At 41.7% G+C, this 20,457-nt stretch overlaps 1 long non-coding RNA gene across 2 annotated transcripts in view; it reads left to right on the forward strand.

Moving 5' to 3' along the window:
• Positions 1 to 20,457, forward strand: part of LOC137517539 (uncharacterized) — a 129,038-nt gene that overhangs the window by 63,255 nt on the left and 45,326 nt on the right. For both annotated transcript variants that reach the window (XR_011020562.1, XR_011020561.1), the window contains exon 2: positions 19,644 to 19,751. This is a non-coding gene — a long non-coding RNA (uncharacterized lncRNA). The remainder of the gene's footprint in view (positions 1 to 19,643; positions 19,752 to 20,457) is intronic.

Raw genomic sequence — 20,457 nt, forward strand, 5'->3', positions numbered from 1 at the left:
ATTTTTTCCCCAATTGATTGAAAACTGAAAAAAAAAATATGCTTGGGCCTTTACATTAAAAAAAATACTACCCTATACAGTTCAATTTTCATTAAAAAAATTGATCAGAAAAATCCATCACTCCCGATCAACTTGTGTAGGAAAAAAAGGGAAACTCAATCAGATTTCAGATTTCTCGAATGCAGAAAAAAATACATTTTTCTGTAAATCCAAATCGAATTGCCATAAAATCGGATCATTTTATTGAATGGTGTGTGGCCACCTTTTAGATTCCATTCACATTAGTTTAGAAGATTTCTGCTCAGGTAATCTGCCTGCATGTCGAGACTGCCTTTAAGCTATATTTCTGTGATTGACCTCATTCTCTACTGGCCAATGCAGGATTTCCAGGCTTAAATCTTACAAATAGTGTGCCCGAGTACCTTCCTGTTTGTTTTTATAGGATACTGCTGTTATGTTGTCCACGTCCAACACGTCTTTAGCCTGGATGGAGGGTAGAAAAACCTTTAAAGCTTGGCCAACTGCCTGAGGCTCCTGGAAATGGGTAGACTAGACAATCTCTCCAATTTTCCATTCTTGATGATTTTGCTCCAAACCACACACTGCCCTCTCCTGCTTGATTTTCACTACGTCCTGCCTTTGTTAAATTCTGTTGTTGCCACAAATCTATCGTCTTTCTCACCTGAAAAGATACTACCATTCTCTGGTCCAATGATACCTGTCTCTTGTCACAGGTGGTTAGCACAACAATTTTGTAGCAAACTACTGTGCATTTAATCCCAGTCTCATAATCTCCCTTAGGATCCCTGCACACTGCATGCAATTCCGATTCTGATTTTTAATCAGTTTTTACATCTGATTCCGATTTTTAATCCTTACTGCTTGCTGCATTTTTTTTTTGTTGATTGCATTCAGCGAAAATCGAAATTGCTAATCGGAAACTGTATCGGAATCGCAAATTGGATTTGCAGTGTGCAGGGAGCCTTACAGGTGCCAACTGTTGAGTCTGATGCTGCTGACCTTAGTCTCTGCACTTTTTCTACTGGAAAATATAGTTGTATGTATTCTCTGATCTACTGAATTTATCTTTTAGCCTAACACTGTGATGTTTTGAGAAGACACCACCACCAAGTTTAGAATCCACCCTAACTTGAAGAATGTTTGACTGACCACCTTCTGCTTGAATGGTCTCACGGGCGAGATCAAAGCTCAGTCATTGGAGCCAAGCATTGCACTTGCTCAGTAGTAGTGAAATCTGATAGGTCACTGCTTCTAAGGGAGCACAGTAATTGGCCCCAATGGCGAAGTCGTGGTCCTGCCCACAAGACCATTGGGAGAGAGATTGGCGGATCTGGGGCAGCACAAATCCCCCCCCTCCTCCCCCCGCCTGATTGGTACACATGGCTTTCCGAAGTCTGCTGAAGGCTTTTCTTATTGTTTTATTATTGCAAGTTATTGGACTCTTTTGATCTGAGGTTGTGGGAGGTGTGACACAGTTGCAACAAATCCTTCAGGTGTCCGTAGCCTAGGTTGTGTAAGTATTTGAACGTTAGCATGCCCAAAAGGATTCTCCATTTTAGTTAGCCATTGTAGTAAGTAAAGAAATGGTGTTATGTGGCAATGTCGGGGTTGGCTTGTTAACAGACTTGCAACAGTATTCTGTTCTAGCTGCAGGCAGTGTAGGACTTTATTTGGAAGGCCTGCATAGAAGGCATTGCAATAATCCTGTCGTGATGTGTTAAAGGCGTGAACTAGGGTTTGAAGACCCTCTGAATCATTGAGGTGCTTAAAGGGAAGGTCCGAGCTTATTAAAAACAAAAAATCTACTTACCGGGGCTTCCTCTAGCCCCTGGCAGCTGTTCTGTGCCCTCACCTCAGCTCTGCATCCAGCCGGTGGCCTGGGGTCCCCTCTGGTGCAGATGCCGACCTCACCAGGTCGGCATCTACTTTGCCTGCGCAAGAGCTACTCGCGGTTGTGCTGACGTCAGCTAGAGTGTTCTACGCAGGCGAGGTCTGCATCGGCAAGTTGAACTACGGCAAGGTCGGCAACAGCATTGGAGGTGACCCCAGGCCACCGGCTGGATGTGGAGCTGCGGTGAGGGCAGAGAATGGCTGCCAGGGGCTCGAGGAAGCACAGGGTAAGTAGTGTTTTTTTTTTTGTTTGTTTGTTTTTTTCCCCAGCAATAACTTTTTATTGAGTCAGATGCATAAGTTTGATATGAGAATTGTAACATAAGATTCAAAAATAACAGTACATATGTTGTTGTACATATGTACACTTGTTGTTCACACTCCTACTTTCCAGTGATTGGGGGACTTTGTATGTGTGTGTGTGTGTGTGTGTGTGTGTGTGTGTGTGTGTGTGTGTGTGTGTATGTATGTATATATATATATATATATATATATATATATATATATACATACATACATACATACATACATACATACATACATACATACATGATCTTCTCAAAAAATTAGCATATTGTGATAAAGTTCATTATTTTCTGTAATGTACTGATAAACTTTAGACTTTCATATATTTTAGATTCATTACACACAACTGAAGTAGTTCAAAGCCTTTTATTGTTTTAATATTGATGATTTTAGCATACAGCTCATGAACACCCAAAATTCCTATCTCAAAAAATTAGCATATCATGAAAAGGTTCTCTAAATGAGCTATTAACCTAAACATCTGAATCAACTAATTAACTCTAAACACCTGCAAAAGATTCCTGAGGCTTTTAAAAACTCCCAGCCTGGTTCATTACTCAAAACCGCAATCATGGGTAAGACTGCCGACCTGACTGCTGTCCAGAAGGCCATCATTGACACCCTCAAGCAAGAGGGTAAGACACAGAAAGAAATTTCTGAACCAATAGGCTGTTCCCAGATTGCTATATCAAGGCACCTTAGTGAGAAGTCTGTAGGAAGGAAAAAGTGTGGCAGAAAATGCTGCACAACGAGAAGAGGTGACCCGGACTCTGAGGAAGATTGCAGAGATGGACCGATTCCAGACCTTGGGGGACCTGTGGAAGCAGTGGACTGAGTCTGGAATAGAAACATCCAGAGCCACTGTGTACAGGTATGTACAGGAAATGGGCTACAGGTGCTGCATTCCCCAGATAAAGCCACTTTTGAACCAGAAACAGCGGCAGAAGCGCCTGACCTGTACTTGACACTGGACACAGACATTTTGGCATTTCCCTCTCCCTAGTCTTTCTACAGACTCTGGCACCTTGATTTCCGAATGACGTGCAAATGCTGCTTTCATCCGAAAAAAGTACTTTGGACCACTGAGCAACAGTCCAGTGCTGCTTCTCTGTAGCCAAGGTCAGGCACTTCTGCCGCTGTTTCTGGTTCAAAAGTGGCTTGACCTGGGGAATGTGGCACCTGTAGCCCATTTCCTGCACAGACCTGTACACGGTGGCTCTGGATGTTTCTACTTCAGACTCAGTCCACTGCTTCCGCAGGTCCCCCAAGGTCTGGAAATGGTCCTTCTCCACAATCTTCCTCAGGGTTCGGTCACCTCTTCTCGTTGTGCAGCGTTTTCTGCCACACTTTTTCCTTCCCACAGACTTCCCACTGAGGTGCCTTGATACAGCACTCTGGGAACAGCCTATTCATTCAGAAATTTCTTTCTGTGTCTTACCCTTTTGCTTGAGGGTGTTAATGATGGCCTTCTGGACAGCAGTCAGGTCGGCAGTCTTACCCATGATTGTGGTTTTGAGTAATGAACCAGGCTGGGAGTTTTTAAAAGCCTCAGGAATCTTTTGCAGGTGTTTAGAGTTAATTAGTTGATTCAGATGGTTAGGTTAATAGCTCGTTAAGAGAACCTTTTCGTGATATGCTAATTTTTTTGAGATAGGAATTTTGGGTTTTCATGAGCTGTATGCCAAAATCATCAATATTAAAACAATAAAAGGCTTTGAACTACTTCAGTTGTGTGTAATGAATCTAAAATATATGAAAGTCTAAAGTTTATCAGTACATTACAGAAAATAATGAACTTTATCACAATATGCTAATTTTTTGAGAAGATCCTGTATATAAAAATATATATATATATATATATGTGTGCGTGTGTGTGTATTATAATATTGATTGTTTCATAGTCTATACTTAGACCGTCTATCATTTTTGCATTTTAGGGCTTTACCAATTCTGTGCAATTGTTTTTTATGTTTTTACATTTTTGATGTGGATATAATAAAGGCTTGTTTACATTTCTAATACCCTGGTGGTGCGCTTTATTTGGGGCCAAATTCTGTCTGCTGTTGTTTTGAATAACACCAGAAACAAGTATGCGGCCAATCTTCTCAGCTCTGACATTAATGTCAGAAAAACCTGATTTGCTGCATGCTTGTTCAGGGACTATAGCTAAATGTATTAGAGGCAGGGGATCAGCAGGACTGCCAGGCAACTGGTATTGTTTAAAAGGAAAGAACTATGGCAGCCTCCATATTCCTCTTACTACAGTTGTCCTTTAAATATTTTTCCATTGTGATGTTGCGTTTATACATTGCTATGAGAGTGGCAAAGTCTATTTTGTCTGTAGATTTTCAATTGGCAGTTATTACGCATTGGGATGCAAAGAGTAAGTGACACATGCAATATGCTGGATCAATTTTATCTATAGCTATGCACAATAATGCCAATTGAGGTTTTGGGTGAAACATAGGGTCCCAGTTTTGTTTTATATGATGTTCTACTGATTTCCAGAGATCTGAAACTCCCACAACATATGAAATAAAGTGCCTGTGAAACAGGAGATTGGTGAAGAATTTGCTGAAAAGGTTGCTAGTTTTCTTGGTGTTATATACCATCGAGTTAAAATCTTTATATATTACTCCCAATGTGAATTACATTTGGATAATTGTAGTATTTTCTTGGTTGATGTTATCTGAGCAGTTGATAAGTTAATGCCCATGTCAGATGACCATGTTTTGATATATTTTTCAATGGGGGAGCGTATGCTGGTTATAATTTCATTGTACCACAATGATATTCCTCCTGTGACTGGGTTAGTTGAGTTAAAGTGAACCTCCAGACTAAAAATCGACTCAGCCGCACTGAAAAGGCCTGGTGTTTCTTTAACAGTTTCACAGCATCAGAACTTTGTTTCTCTTATACAAGCCTCATCTTTAGCTGCACAGAAGAAAACTGCCCGGGCAGTTTTCCCCTTATGCTGTGCAAAGCATGATGGGATTTCTGATGATGTTGTTCTCGTTCTGCTGTTTTGTAGCAATTTTTTTTTTTTACATTTTGAATTTGACATTTGAAGCCTAGTGTGTGCAGCTGGGAGGGGTTATCAGGACACAGGACAGTTGGAACTGTGTCTCGTGCTCCCTGTCACCTCCTTTTAACCAAAAAGATGGCTGCCCCCATGACAAAGATGGCAGCCCCCATGAATCACAAACATTTGCCTGTTTTAAAACAGTGGGTAAAAGATTATATTGCCTATCTATTCTAATTAACATAACTAATGTAACTTAATAACGGTATGTTTGTTTAGGCTGAAGTTCCCCTTTAAGCATTGTGATAGTCTGGCTATTCATTTCAGGTATTATTATTTTATTGGACCTCAGGAAACTAGCAATCCTTTGACATTTAAAATGTTAAGTTGCAGGGATGTTGTATTACTACTTTTTCTGTGAAAGATTTTAAGGTTGTCACCATTGTATAGATCATTAAGGTTCTTGAGACCTGCCACTCTCAAAGGCAATTTGTTAATATCTGGTTTGTTTTAAAAAGAGTTCCCAGGATAGGAGCGTGGAGGCGATAGTTGGGAAGGAGTGTTTAGGTGGCTTATATCTTAATATCATACTTGAGAGTAAGTCTCTTGGGCAAATTAATAGTAGATCTTGTTCTAAGGAGATCCATTTTTTCCCCCTGGGTTTAGACCACCAAGCTTTAATAAAATCAAGATTGCTAGCATAATAATACGCTTCTAGGTTAGGGAGGCCTATTCCTCCCATTTTTTTGGGTCATGTCATAGTGTTGTAAGCTACCCTGGGTTACTTTCCTGCCCAAATTAAATTCATATTTCTTAATCCCGAAAAATATGATCTTTTGATGGGTATTGGTAGAGTACAAATAAGATACAGTATTTTTGGAAATAGAAACATTTTGAAGGAAGTTAATCTTCCAGACCAACATAGTGAAACTTTTGCAAGAGATTGCGATTCAGCTGTAAGGTTCGCTAATAGTGGTACATAGTTATATTTGAAAATATCCGATGCCTTCAGCGACAAATGTATACCTAGATATTGTACTTCCGTGTTTGCCCAGGGAAATGAAAACTTCTGTGAAATAGAAGTTTTAAGATCTGGAGGAATGTTCAGACCCAGTATATATGACTTGGTTTGGTTAAGTTTGTAATAGGATGCTTCAGAAAAGGAGGCTATTACTTTGAGGAGATTTTGTAGTGATTCTAGAGGATTAGAGATTACTAAGGCCACGTCATCGGCGAAGAGACTGATTACATGAGTGCTACTTCCAATAGACAAGTTCGTATGGAATTGCACACCACCATGGAGGTGCTGGATCGAAGTAAGAAAATCCAGATGATCTGCACACGCAGTATGAACCAAGTTCAATGTTTTAATTCAAGTTAGTGACACATTCCATTCCATATACCAAGGAATCATTTCGGGGCCCCGTGGGGTCCCCTTTGTCAAGGTAACAAACACAGAATGGTGATGTCACCATTCTGTGTTTGTTACCTTGACAAAGGGCAGCCCACTGGTCCCCGAAATGATTCGTTGCTATATGGAATAGAATGTGTCACTAAATTGAATTAAAACATTGAACTTGGTTTATACTGAATGGATTTGGAATTTCTATCTTTTATGAGATTGGCTAGATATTTCCCCGCTTTATTACTATTGGAGTATTTGGTAGAGTTGGTTTTCCTCAGATTTGCTTCATATTTGTACAAGAGAAAATTCCGTAACTCCTGTCTGTAATGATATAATTGGTCGTTTATAGATGGGTCTTGGGAATTTTTATGGAGCTTTTCTAGGTCTTGTATTTTAGATAATAGATTTAGATAAGTTTGTTGCCTTTCTCTTTTTAATTTTGCGATTTGTCGGAGATGCATGCCTCTCATATAGGCTTTGTGAGCTGACCATATGGTGGGTTTATCTACATCAGGTGTGGTGTTGATCTTAAAAAAAAATCTTGTATGTGGTCTCTAGAGGTTGGAAGGAAATTTGGGTTGGAGATGATAGAATGATTCATTCTCCATGTTTTGGGTCTGTGGGAAAAGGAAGTATTCCTGATAGATAATTGTATCGGAGCGTGGTCTGACCACGTTATACTACCTATTGTGGCATCTTCAATTGATTGTAAGAGGTTTCTGTCAGGAAGTAATCAATACGAGAGTATGATCGGTGCACTGTACAGTAATGAATAGTTTTTCTGTTGTATGTAAAATTCTTCACGGGTCTAGTAAATTGTGTTCAGTACTTTGTCCAATAAAGTAAGGTGGGAGGTGGTTTTAGCTGAGGATTCTAGTCTTTTAATGCATGCATTAAAGTCGCCACCTATCAAAAGGTGACCCTGTTTGATTTAATCTACCTTTATGGAGTAGTTTCTGGAGAAAGTGTTTTTGTGAGGAGTTGGGAGCATATAAAGATACTATGGTACAGGTCTGACTATTAACCTGACCTACAAATATCGCATATCTACCACCTTCGTCTATAGATATTGAAATAGGATCAACCTTGACATCTTTTCGAAATGCTAATAAAACTCTTTTTTTTTTTTTTCTTGGTAAAAAGACTATGGTATATAAGTGGATAGTTAGAGGAGTTGCAGAATTTAGTGTCCTTCTGCAATAAAGGAGTCTCTTGGGCCATGAGGATGTGGGCTCCTTGTGTTTGAGCATCCTTCCACATCGTTCTTCGTTTGAATGAGGCCATGTGTATTGATTGAGTAAAATTTTAGTGAATAGTCATATGCCATTTGAGCCATCTTGAGCTGGCATTGCTTGCGTATAATGGATTAGATATCGGCAATATCATGGAGAAAACAGTTTTGATATATTAGACATTTTTCTAAGAATACTAAGTGAAAAACAACATAAAAACATGTTTAAGAACTAGAAACATACACATAAGTAAATAAATTCAGAAACAAGTTCACTTCTAAACTGTGTATTGGGGAGAGCAATAGTCAAATTGCACAGTGTTTGCACTCACAAGTAAAGAGAGCAGGAGATATAAATTAGTTACATAGTTATTTTGGTTGAAAAAAGACATACGTCCATCGAGTTCAACCAGTATAAAGTACAACACCAGCCTGCTCCCTCACATATCCCTGTTGATCCAGAGGAAGGCGAAAAAACCCTTACAAGGCATGGTCCAATTAGCCCCTAAAGGGAAAAATTCCTTCCCGACTCCAGATGGCAATCAGATAAAATCCCTGGATCAACATCATTAGGCATTACCTAGTAATTGTAGCCATGGATGTCTTTCAATGCAAGGAAAGCATCTAAGCCCCCTTTAAATGCAGGTATAGAGTTTGCCATAACGACTTCCTGTGGCAATGCATTCCACATCTTAATCACTCTTACTGTAAAGAACCCTTTCCTAAATAAATGGTTAAAACGTTTTTCCTCCATGCGCAGATCATGTCCTCTAGTCCTTTGAGAAGGCCTAGGGACAAAAAGCTCATCCGCCAAGGTATTATATTGCCCTCTGATGTATTTATACATGTTAATTAGATCCCCTCTAAGGCGTCTTTTCTCTAGACTAAATAAACCCAGTTTATCTAACCTTTCTCGATAAGTGAGACCTTCCATCCCACGCGTCAATTTTGTTGCTCGTCTCTGCACCTGCTCTAAAACTGCAATATCTTTTTTGTAATGTGGTGCCAAGAACTGAATTCCATATTCCAGATGTGGCCTTACTAGAGAGTTAAACATGGGCAATATTATGCTAGCATCTCGAGTTTTTATTTCCCTTTTAATGCATCCCAAAATTTTGTTAGCTTTAGCTGCAGCTGCTTGGCATTGAGTACGATTATTTAACTTGTTGTCAATGAGTACTCCTAAGTCCTTCTCCAAGTTTGATGTCCCCAACTGTATCCCATTTATTTTGTATGGTGCTAGACCATTAGTACGTCCAAAATGCATGACCTTACATTTGTCAACATTGAATTTCATCTGCCATGTATGTGCCCATATAGCCATCCTATCCAGATCCTGTTGCAATATGACACTATCTTCCTGAGAGTTGATGATTCTGCACAATTTTGTATCATCTGCAAAAATAGCAACATTGCTCACTACTGCATCTACTAGGTCATTAATAAATAAATTGAAGAGCACTGGACCCAGAACAGACCCCTGTGGGACCCCACTGCTAACAGTCACCCATTTTGAGTACGATCCATTGACCACAACTCTTTGTTTTCTGTCCATTAGCCAGTTCCCTATCCATGAACACAGACTCTTCCCCAGTCCTTGCATCCTCAACTTTTGCACCAGACTTTTGTGGGGAACAGTGTCGAAGGCCTTTGCAAAGTCCAAGTATATCACATCTACAGCATTCCCAATATCCATATTAGCATTCACTACCTCATAAAAGCTGAGCATGTTAGTCAAACAGGACCTGTCTTTAGTAAACCCATGTTGATGCTGAGAAATAAGATTATTTTCTACTATGAAGTCATGTATAGTATCTCTTAGTAACCCCTCAAATAATTTGCATACAACTGATGTTAAACTTACAGGTCTATAATTTCCTGGATCAGATTTTTTGCCCTTCTTAAATAATGGGAAAACGTGGGCTGTACGCCAATCCACTGGGACTCTGCCAGTTGCAAGAGAGTCACAAAAGATAAGATAAAGGGGTTTATCTATAACTGAACTTAATTCCCTTAGGACCCGAGGATGCATGCCATCCGGGCCAGGTGCCTTGTCTATTTTTAATTTATTTAGTCTTGCCTTCACTTCTTCCTGCGTTAAGTATTTAATATTACAGTTAGAAGATTGAGACTCTTCTGCCTCTGTAGTTTGCAACAGTGCTGTTTCTTTTGTGAAGACAGAAGCAAAGAAAGCATTTAATAACTCTGCCTTACCTTGGTCATCCACCATTGAGTTCCCATCCTCATCCTTTAGGAGTCCTATACAGTCAACCTTTCTTTTTTTAGAGTTAATGTACTTGTAAAACTTTTTTGGGTTAGATTTGATATCCTTAGCGATTTGTTTTTCAGCTTCAATCTTTGCCTGCCTAATTTCTTTTTTACAATTTTTATTGCACTCCTTATAATTGCTTAGTGCAGCCTCGGTCCCCTCCTGTTTTAAGACCTTATAGGCATTCTTTTTCCTCTTCATTTTATCTTTAACCTTTCTATTCATCCATAGAGGCCTTTTTTTATTCCTAGACATTTTGTTTCCATATGGGATATACATACTACAGTATTGATTGAGTATAAGTTTAAAAGCTTGCCATTTCCCTTCAGTGTCTTCCCCTTGTAGTACATTATCCCAGTTCACCAAACTTAGTGCCTGCCTAATTTGATTGAACTTTGCTTTTCTAAAATTCATAGTTTTAGTGGTCCCGCTGCCCCGTGGCCTATCAGTCACCAGATCAAACGTTATCATGTTGTGATCACTATTTCCCAAATGTTCTTGAACCTGCACATTTGATACATTATCTGGTCTATTAGAAATGATCAGATCCAGTAACGCATGCCCCCTAGTTGGTTCAGTTACCATTTGAGTCAAGTAATTGTCCTGTAGTGCTGCCAGAAATCTGCTGCTTTTACCAGAATGGGTAGCCTCAATACTCCAGTCAATGTCTGGAAAGTTGAAGTCGCCCATAATTATGACCTCATTTTTACCTGCAGCTTTTTCAATCTGCTGTAGTAATCGCAGTTCTGCAGCTTCATTAATAAGAGGTGGCCTGTAGCATACCCCAATAAGCAATTGGCAACTTTTATTTCCACCATGAATATTTACCCAAACGGACTCCACATCTTCGCAATCTTCCTCCATCTCATCGTTGAGGACAGCTGTAAGAGAATTCTTAACAAAGAGACAAACCCCTCCACCTTTTTTCCCTGTTCTATCCCTCCTAAACACATTGTATCCTTTTAAATTAGCTATCCAGTCATGGCTTTCATCCATCCATGTCTCGGTTATTCCCACAATGTCATAGCCTTTGTCATTCAGAATGAACTCTAGTTCGTCTATTTTATTTGCAAGGCTCCGAGCATTGGTTACCATGCACTTTATATTTTTACCACCACATTTACCAATTTTGTTTACATGAAATTGGCTACTTGAATTTTTACCAACCTCCTTAATCTTTACACTGTCCCCACCCCCCTCTCCACCCTCCATAATGATAGGTTCCCACTGTCTTTTTACCTCATCTTGTCTACGTATTGAGACTTTATCCTCCCGCCTCCCCCCAGATCCTAGTTTAAAATCTCCTCCAACCGTTTAGCCATCTTCTCCCCCAATGCAGCTGCACCCTCCCCATTAAGGTGCAGCCCATCCCTGCTGTAGAACCTGTAGCCAACTGCAAAGTCTGCCCAGTTCTCCAGGAACCCAAACCCTTCCTTCCTACACCAATTTCTCAGCCACTTATTTAACTCCCTAAGCTCCCTCTGTCTCTCAGATGTAGCACGTGGCACTGGCAGTATTTCAGAAAACACCACCTTGGAGGTCCTTGCTTTAAGTTTATCTCCAAGTACCTGAAAATCCTTTTTGAGGACCTTCCATCTCCCACTAACTTTGTCATTGGTGCCAATGTGTACCATGACAGCCGGGTCTTCCCCAGCCCCACCCAGTAATCTGTCAATTCTTTCCGCTACATGCCGAACCCGAGCACCCGGGAGGCAACAGACTGTACGGCATTCGCGGTTTCTTCGACAGATTACCCTATCTGTGCGCCTAATAATTGAATCCCCTACCACCAGTACCTGTCTAGCCTTAGCTGCACTCCTATTCCCTTTCTCGTTACAGCAGTCTGCCCCTTGGTTGCTAAGGAGCACATCCTGCTGCAGCATTGCTACTCCTGAATCATCCTCCCCAATATTACGCAAACAAGCATACTTATTAGTGAGGGACAACTCGGGACTAGCCTCCCTGCCACTTTTTCCCCTACCCCTTCTAACTGTGACCCAACTAGCGGCTGCCTCTGCTTCTTGGTCCGGCTGTACTCCACCCTCCTCATCTTCAACGGTTCCATCCAGTGTCTGGATCGTGAGATCCAAGCTCTTCTCCATGTTGTGTATGCTTCTCAGTGTTGCGAGATGCTTATTTAGCTCTGCGACTTCCGCCTCTAACTGAGCAACACGCACACACCCAGGGCAACAGTAAACACCCTCAATCCGCTGATCAAGGCATGCATACATGTTGCAGGATGTACACTGCACAGCATCGTCCAACATGATGACTTTTGTGTGGGGAAAAATTATTTAAAGTAAACTGTGGCGGTAAAAGATGAAACGGGAGATTGAGTGTAGCTGGGGAGGAGGAGAGGGAGAGTAAGTAAAGTTGGGGAGTGTGGGGAGTGAGGGGAGGAGAAGGGCGGGAGGGGGGAGGAGGGGCGGGAGGGGTGGAGGAGTGGAGGTGGAGTGAGTGAAGTTGGGGTGGAGTCCTCAAAATTTAAAGACTACACCACAGCGTGCCTAGCACATTCTAACCAATGCAAAAAACCGCAATATTGATTGAAGGTTTTTTTTTTTTTTTTAGTCCTTACCTACTTCCTCTCACCACTCTCTTTGTGCCTGTGTTGTAACGCCTGTTTTTAACGCCTATGCCACTTGTGTCGCAGCCACTTGGTGAGCAAGCCACAGACTGAGCAAGCTCAGTACTGAGTCCTGAAGCTGACCAAATACCTCCTGTTGCAGCTAGTCCCTCCCCCTAGCCAATTGCCTGCTGCAAAACAAACTAGAGGGAAAAGAAAAAAAAAATTCTACTTTTTAAAGCTGACACTTGCTGCTTAATATCAGATGAACCACAACAGACAATCCACCAGATATTGCAGCAGCAAAAAACAATATACAAAGAGCAATGTAATATAATTAGTGCTCACAATTCCCAGCAGTGAAGTGAAGCAGCCCTTCACCAAGATTAGAATTGCCTGGTTTGGCTTAGATTTGTGTTCCATCTTAATTAGTATTGTCAGAGGAGAAGGTGTTTTTCTGCCTAGCTTGTGTTTTGGCAGCAGGAGTGGTGTCTTATTGTATTTGGATCTTTAATTGTTTGAGGAGTTTTATTCCAGAGTCTAGTGTTGATATAGCGTAATGCTTGTTGTACACTGAGAATAGGAGTTTGGTGGGATATCCCCATCTGTAGTTGATTTGGGCATCTCGCAAAGCTTTCGCCACTGGTTGCAGAGCTCTTCTGTGCTGTAGTGTAGGTTGAGATAGATCCGAGAAAATTGTAATTTTGGAGAAGGGATCCAGGAGAATACCCACTTTTTTTAAAGCCAGAAACCGATTTTCCTTGATTTGATAAAATAAGAAGCGCACTATGACATCTCTAGGGATATGCTCAGCAAGGGCAGCTTTAGCAAGTGAAGTAACAAATGACCGTAGATCCTCATGTGATACTGATTCTGGTATGCCTCTTAATTTAAGATGGTTTCTCCTGGAGTGGTCCTCCAGATCTGAAGCTTTTGATTTAAGCCATGTTATATCTTTGGTGTGTTGTTCTGTGGTATCCACCATCACATTGTGTTGATTAACAAGATTAGTGATTTTATTCTCAGTTAAATCCACTCTGTAGGCTAACTCAGAAATGTCTCTTTGTAAAGAGGTATGGATGGTTGTAAATTCTGCCACTAAAGAAGACTTGAAAGATAATAAGTTCCTTAAAGGGACTCCGAGCTCAGAAAAAAAACGAAAATGGTACTCACCTGGGGCTTTCTGCAGCCCACCGTAGGTCGGTAGGTCCTACGGCGGCCTCCTGGCTCTTTTCCCTAGGCCTGTCCAGAAATGGCTGACCGGCGGCTCCCCCGCGACACTGGGCCCGAGTGTCGGGCTCTTCTTCCGCAAACGTCACGGCTTTCGTCACGCCGCCGGCCGCCTCGCATCATGACGGTGGCCGGCGTGACAGTACTGCACATGCGCGGTTTAATCCTTAGTGGGGTTGACTGTGTCCGGAGCTGCATTGTAAATCTGGGCACAGACTGATTCACAGCTGTGGTGCTTCTTGAAGCCAGATTGTAGGAGGTCAAAGATGTTGTTCCTTGAAAATCTGACTTTAAGTTGGAGAGGCACAGCCTTTTTTATTACTTTTCCCAGAAAGGGAGGTTGGAGACAGGTCTGTAGCTGCTAGGAATATGTGGAGCTAGGGATGGTTTCTTTAGTAGCCTGATGATTGCACCATTGTGGACGGCCATATGAAAGTTACACACACTGCTCTCCATATCCAGAGAGGTGGGGCACAGAATCACCACAGACCTGGCGGTTTCTCACATTTCAGTCTAGTGGCGGAGGAAGGAAGAGTAACACGGATACCAAATCTTTTATCACTACAACTCTGCACATGGTGATAGGGACGGGGCTAAAGTGGCCATCAATGCTGCGCTGCTTTATCACATTGCGGTGGGGGGAGAACACTTAGGGAGCACACTATTGACTGTTGACTTGAGTATAGGCAGAGACCTCCACTCTAACAAACTTGGCTTATTCTCCAGTACAGTGCTGTCCAACTTCGCAGGCATGGAGGGCCGTTCCCCCCCCCCCCCCTCCACAAAATGCACTCGGATTGGCTGCAGGTTTGCCCACAAACTGCAATCAGATTGGCTGCAGGTTTACCCACAGAATACACAAAGATTGGCTGCAGATTTACCCACAAAATACACAGATTGGCTGCAGATTTACCCACAAAATACACAGATTGGCTGCAGATTTACCCACAAAATACACAACAATTGGCTGCAGATTTACCCACAAAATACACAACAATTGGCTGCAGATTTACCCACAAAATACACAAAGGTTGGCTGCAGATTTACCCACAAAATACACAGATTGGCTGCAGATTTACCCACAAAATACACAACAATTGGCTGCAGATTTACCCACAAAATACACAACAATTGGCTGCAGATTTACCCACAAAATACACAAAGGTTGGCTGCAGATTTACCCACAAAATACAGAAAGATTGGCTGCAGATTTACCCACAAAATACATTCAGATTGGCTGCAGATTTACCCACAAAATACATTCACATTGGCCGCAGATGTGCTCACAAAATGCAGTCAGATTGGCCGCAGATGTGCCCACAACATGCAGTCAGATTGGCCGCAGAGTTGCCCGCAAAATGCAGTCAGATTGGCCGCAGATTTACCCACAAAATGCAGTCAGATTGGCCGCAGATGTGCCCACAAAATGCAGTCACATTGGCCGCAGATGTGCCCACAAAATGCATTCAGATTACCCGCAGATGTGCCCACAAAATGCAGTCAGATTGGCCGCAGATGTGCCCACAAAATGCATTCAGATTGCCCGCAAATGTGCCCACAAAATGCAGTCAGATTGGCCGCAGATGTGCCCACAAAATGCACTCAGAACGGTAATGTTGTCTGCTAAGCATTTCTTCACCACTTTTGCTGTGTGTTTTGGGTCATAGTCATGCTGAAATGTCCATTGGTGGCTAAGGCCAAGTTTCCTCATGTTGTTGTTGAGAATCCTCATGTATTACACTTTTCTTTTTTTTTTTCTTTTCATGGTGCCGTTTACTATGATTAGGTTCCCTGGTCCATTGACTGGAAAAAAAAACCCCAAAGCATTAGGTTCCAGTGTTCTCCCCAGAATTTTTTTCCAGCCGGGTGGCATGAAAAAGTAGCCGGGTGGTGTGCGAGTTGCGAGGGGGGGATTTTTTTCCCCCTTACAGTATGAGAATGAGGAGTCGAGCCAGGTGCTCCTCAAAATTAGCCAGGTGAAGCAACTGTCTTAAAGAGTTTGGGAAGAACACTACAAATGGGTGTTACAGTTGCATTTCATGGGGAGGCTGGTTTGGGCATCATGGTGACGTAGTGGTTAGCACTCTTTCCTTGCAGTGCTGGGTCCCCCGTTTGAATGCCAGCCAGGGCACCATCTACAAGTTTGTATGTTCTCTCAGTGTCTGTGTGGGTTTCCTCCGGGCACTCCGGTTTCCTCCCACATCCTAAAACCACACAGATAAGTTAATTGCCCCCCCCCCCCTAAATTGGCCCTAGACTACAAAACATACACTACATGATACATATATATGACATACGACTATGGTAGGAATTAGATTGTGAGCCGCTCTAAGGGACAGTTAAATGACAAGACAATATACTCTGTACAGCACTGCAGAAGAAGTTTGTGCTATATAAATACCAAATAATAATAATATCCACAGCAGTGGTGCCTGGGAGACATCTCGAGCTCACTCTAACCTGAATTATCGCAAATTCTTTCTGTTTTAGGAAAGCAAACTTTTGTTTTTAATAATATTACGGGATTGAGACAGAAACGAGTCAGCAGCAGCCTCCATCCCCTCCAAGTCAGCTAATCTAAATTGCAGGTCAATGCAGTCATATTTGTTTTATCACATCCCCTAGCTTGACAGCTCCCTGCCCTCTCACAAGCTGAAAAATCAGATAAAACGTGCTCCTGCTGGTTAGAGGACAATAGCAGAGACCTCATCCAGTGGAAGGGAGATCATTACTTATCTGTAGAGTTTACAACTTGTTCTCCCCACCACATCAGAAGTGCGTGTGTGTTGAAGCAAGCAGCCGGGAAACAGGGGGCGGGGCGGCAGAACTCCATGCCCTGCACTGCCCGATCACATGTGACTCAGCCTCGGAGCTGCCTGGAGAGGATGGGACTGGCTGCTGACAATTCATGCAGCCAGCCCAGGACAGAGGAAACACAATGTCCGTATTTGCTGGGGAGTGAGAGTCTGCCTGCAGCCCCAGGCTCTCTCCCCAGCCTCAAGTCACACAGCATTAGCCTGCCAGCATGTGTATGCGGATGGCTGCTATGTCTGATCGTGCTGCCCAAGTCCCGCCCCTTACAACCCGCCCAGCCAATCACAGCTCCACTAGGAAGGTGAGGTCACCCAGGCAGAGGAGCGCTCCTGCACTGTAAAGCGATGGCTTTTGCTTCCGTCCCCCAGCCGAGCGCTGATTGATAGCAGGCTATGGAGCGCTCCTGCCTGCAGATTACAGCAGTGACATTTGCTAGCTACGCAAGTGCATACCAACAGGCGGGCGGGGTTTTAAAACACCCGGGCGGCCCGCCCACCTAATTAAGCCTGGGGAGAACACTGAGGTTCCCACCACCATGTTTGATAGTGGGGATGGTGTTCTTTGGGTTGAAGGGTTCTCCTTTTTTACGCCAAATGAAGGAAGCTTCATTGTGACCAAATAATTAAATTTTTGTTTCACAGAAGACCCGAAGTCTTCTTCTTTGTCCAGATGAGCATTTGCAAAGGCCAAACGAGCTTTTGTGTGCCTTATCTGGAGAAGTGGTGTCCTCCTTGTTCTGCATCAGTGGAACCCAGCAGTGTGCATTGTCCAATGGATTGTCTGCCTTGAGACATTGCCACCAGCAGAGCCCAGATTCACCAGGATGGCATTGATGGTGATCCTTTGATTCTTTTTCACTTCTCTCACTATCCTCCTGGCCAGCACAGGTGTCACTTTTGGCTTCCGACCACGTCCTCTGAGTTTTTTCACAGTGCAGAGCATCTTGTATTTTTTTAACCACTTCAGCCTTCAGTGTTGTTTCACCTTATGCATCCGAACAACTTTCACCTCCCATTCATTCGCCAATAACTTTCTCACTACTTATCACACTGAAATGATCTATATCTTGTTTTTTTCACCACTATTTAGGCTTTCTTTGGGTGGTACATTTTGCTAAGAATTATTTTATTCTAAATCCATTTTACAGGAAGATTAAGAAAAAAAATCAGTTTTAAAATAATACATGCTACTGTCATTAAAACTGTCATTAAAACCCACATTTTATTTGCCTATTTGTCTCGGGTTTTACACCTTTTAAATTATGTCCCTATCACAATGTATGGCGCCGATATTTTATTTAGAAATAAAGGGGAATTTTTTCAGTTTTGCGTCCATCAATTATTACAAGCCCATAATTAAAAAATTAACACTATACCTTACCACATACAAATTAAAAAAGTTCAGCCCCTAAGGTAATTATTTACAAAAAAAAAGTGTAGCTATTGGGAAGTATGGGAGTTAAGGGACTAATTTTATAAGTAAAAAAAAAAGTCATTATCTGGAAATTTTCATTTCCAGTCGCAATTTTACTATTTGGCCACAAGATGACTTCGCAGCTCACTTCTGCATGCATAGTATTACTATGCAAAGTGGAAGTAATGTGTATGGGGCAGAAGGAAAGACTGTGAAAGACTGAGCCGTCTCTTTGACGTTGTCGGTCTTTCATACGGGGACTTAGATCAATGAACGGGAACTTAGTTCCCATTCATTGATCTCCGGGCTAACGGAAGGCGGCGGGAGCGCACACGATCGCGCGCCCTAGGCAGCGGCAGCAGTGCAGGCTATATGGACAGAAATATCCATCTACATAGAATTAAGTGGTTAATAACTTTGCACTGTATCCACTGGAACTGGAAAACATTTAGAAATGGCCTTGTAGCCCTTTTCTGACTTTTGAACAGCCCCATTGCGCAGCCGCAGGTCCTCACTGAGCTCCTTTGTCTTGGCCATGACTGTCCACAAACCAACTGCAAAGAGCTGCTGTTTTTTACCTGTTGAATTGATTAAAACAGCTGTTCCCAATTAATCAGTGTAATTAGGATGCTTTAGACCAGCTTGGAGTATTTGGAATGGTAGAGAACTTTGGATTTCCCCACAGACTGTGAAAGTTTGTGAAGGGTATGAATGATTTTGGACTGGGCACTTTTTGCTCAAATTTAAATAGTCTGAGAAATGTTTTTTTTTTCTACAATAATGCCTTTTGTACATAGTCATGTTATCTTTTGGGAGACACCTATGTCATTCCCCATCAAAAAACTACTTGCTGGTTGAATAAAAGTAACTTTTTAAGTCAAAATTTGCCAAGGGTATGAATAATTATGGCAATTGAATGTTATGCCAGGCTGCAATTCTACTTTAAAACGTATATGATCTGAACAATGGTTGCAGTGGGTCCAAGCAAATAGATGCGGAGCTTGCCTGGAATCCAGACCTACTACGGACCCTTGTTGATGCCACCCGCTGGCCACAGTCGATGTCCGAGGAATGGAACATTGAGCATGTGAGATATGCTTGCAAATTTATGCGATCTTGTACATGCATTTCTTTTGCAATTGGCAAACTGAATTAAAGGTATTGCATCACAGAGGCACCCTCTTATCTCTCCTATTTCTGAAATAACTACATGGGTAATACATGCATGGCAGCAGTAAACCTGGTCCCTGTTTTTGTATTGCTCTTTAATCAAACGTTAGATGGGCTTTATTATAATTTCTTTCCTGGAGCTTGACTTGAAGACCGATAACTAGTTTATTTTCTCAGCATTTCATGCTTTGTTCACATTATACTATTGTCAATCTAAACTGTATCATTATATATATAATTTCTGAAATTGTGACACTTTACATAATGCATACATAGTTGCCTAATGTTTCGATGGTTTTTATCTAGGATGATGACACTGAAGAAGAACCAAAGTTAAAGTATGAAAGGCTGTCAAATGGTGTGAGTGATATCTTGCAAGAGGATGCAGCAAGTTGCATGACCGTCCATGAGAAGGTATTGTTTTGCTGCTGAAACTCCATCCTTCTGCTAGCTGGGCTTATTTTTTAATTTAACACTTACATCTTGTAATATTAAATGGTCACCTTAAAGGTGTGACCAATACAATATACAGTCAAATCCGACCGGATGTGCTGGAAAATTGTTGATTGTTTAGAAATTGAAAAGCATAAAAGATATAAAACTGAATACAGAGGACAAGACAAAAAACAGACATAAATTAGTGCACACCCATCAAGAGCTAAAATGTATACTTCATTTTAACACCGCATACAAATTGCAGTAAAAACTTGTGCACTCTCAAACCACCAACATGAAATTCTAGCTAATGAGACCATGAAAGTTGAATACAATTAAAATAAATGTAATAAAATAAATGTAATTGTATAGATAAAAACAGAACATAGTGAAAAGCCAATTAACCAAAAGTAAAAAGATTGTGCAATTTGTAAGGTCCAAAGAAAGAAATGTATATTTGTGAAAAAAAAATGGCTCTACAAGTCACAGGAAACATGAGCATGAATGCTGTCAATGGACTTAAATTAAGAACATTTGTAAAAGAATGTAACTATGAAGAACATGCAATTTCTTCTCCAATTACCCACCAGGTCCTTGCCCGCTAGGAAATTTGGCTTGTGTGGGGACTTGGAGTCTGTCTCATCAGTGCAGCAAGGGATGAACGGGGGGGGGGGATGGAGTCTAA

This window comes from Hyperolius riggenbachi, chromosome 5 (genome assembly GCF_040937935.1).
Source record: "Hyperolius riggenbachi isolate aHypRig1 chromosome 5, aHypRig1.pri, whole genome shotgun sequence".
In the NCBI taxonomy this organism is placed as follows: Eukaryota; Metazoa; Chordata; class Amphibia; order Anura; family Hyperoliidae; genus Hyperolius; species Hyperolius riggenbachi.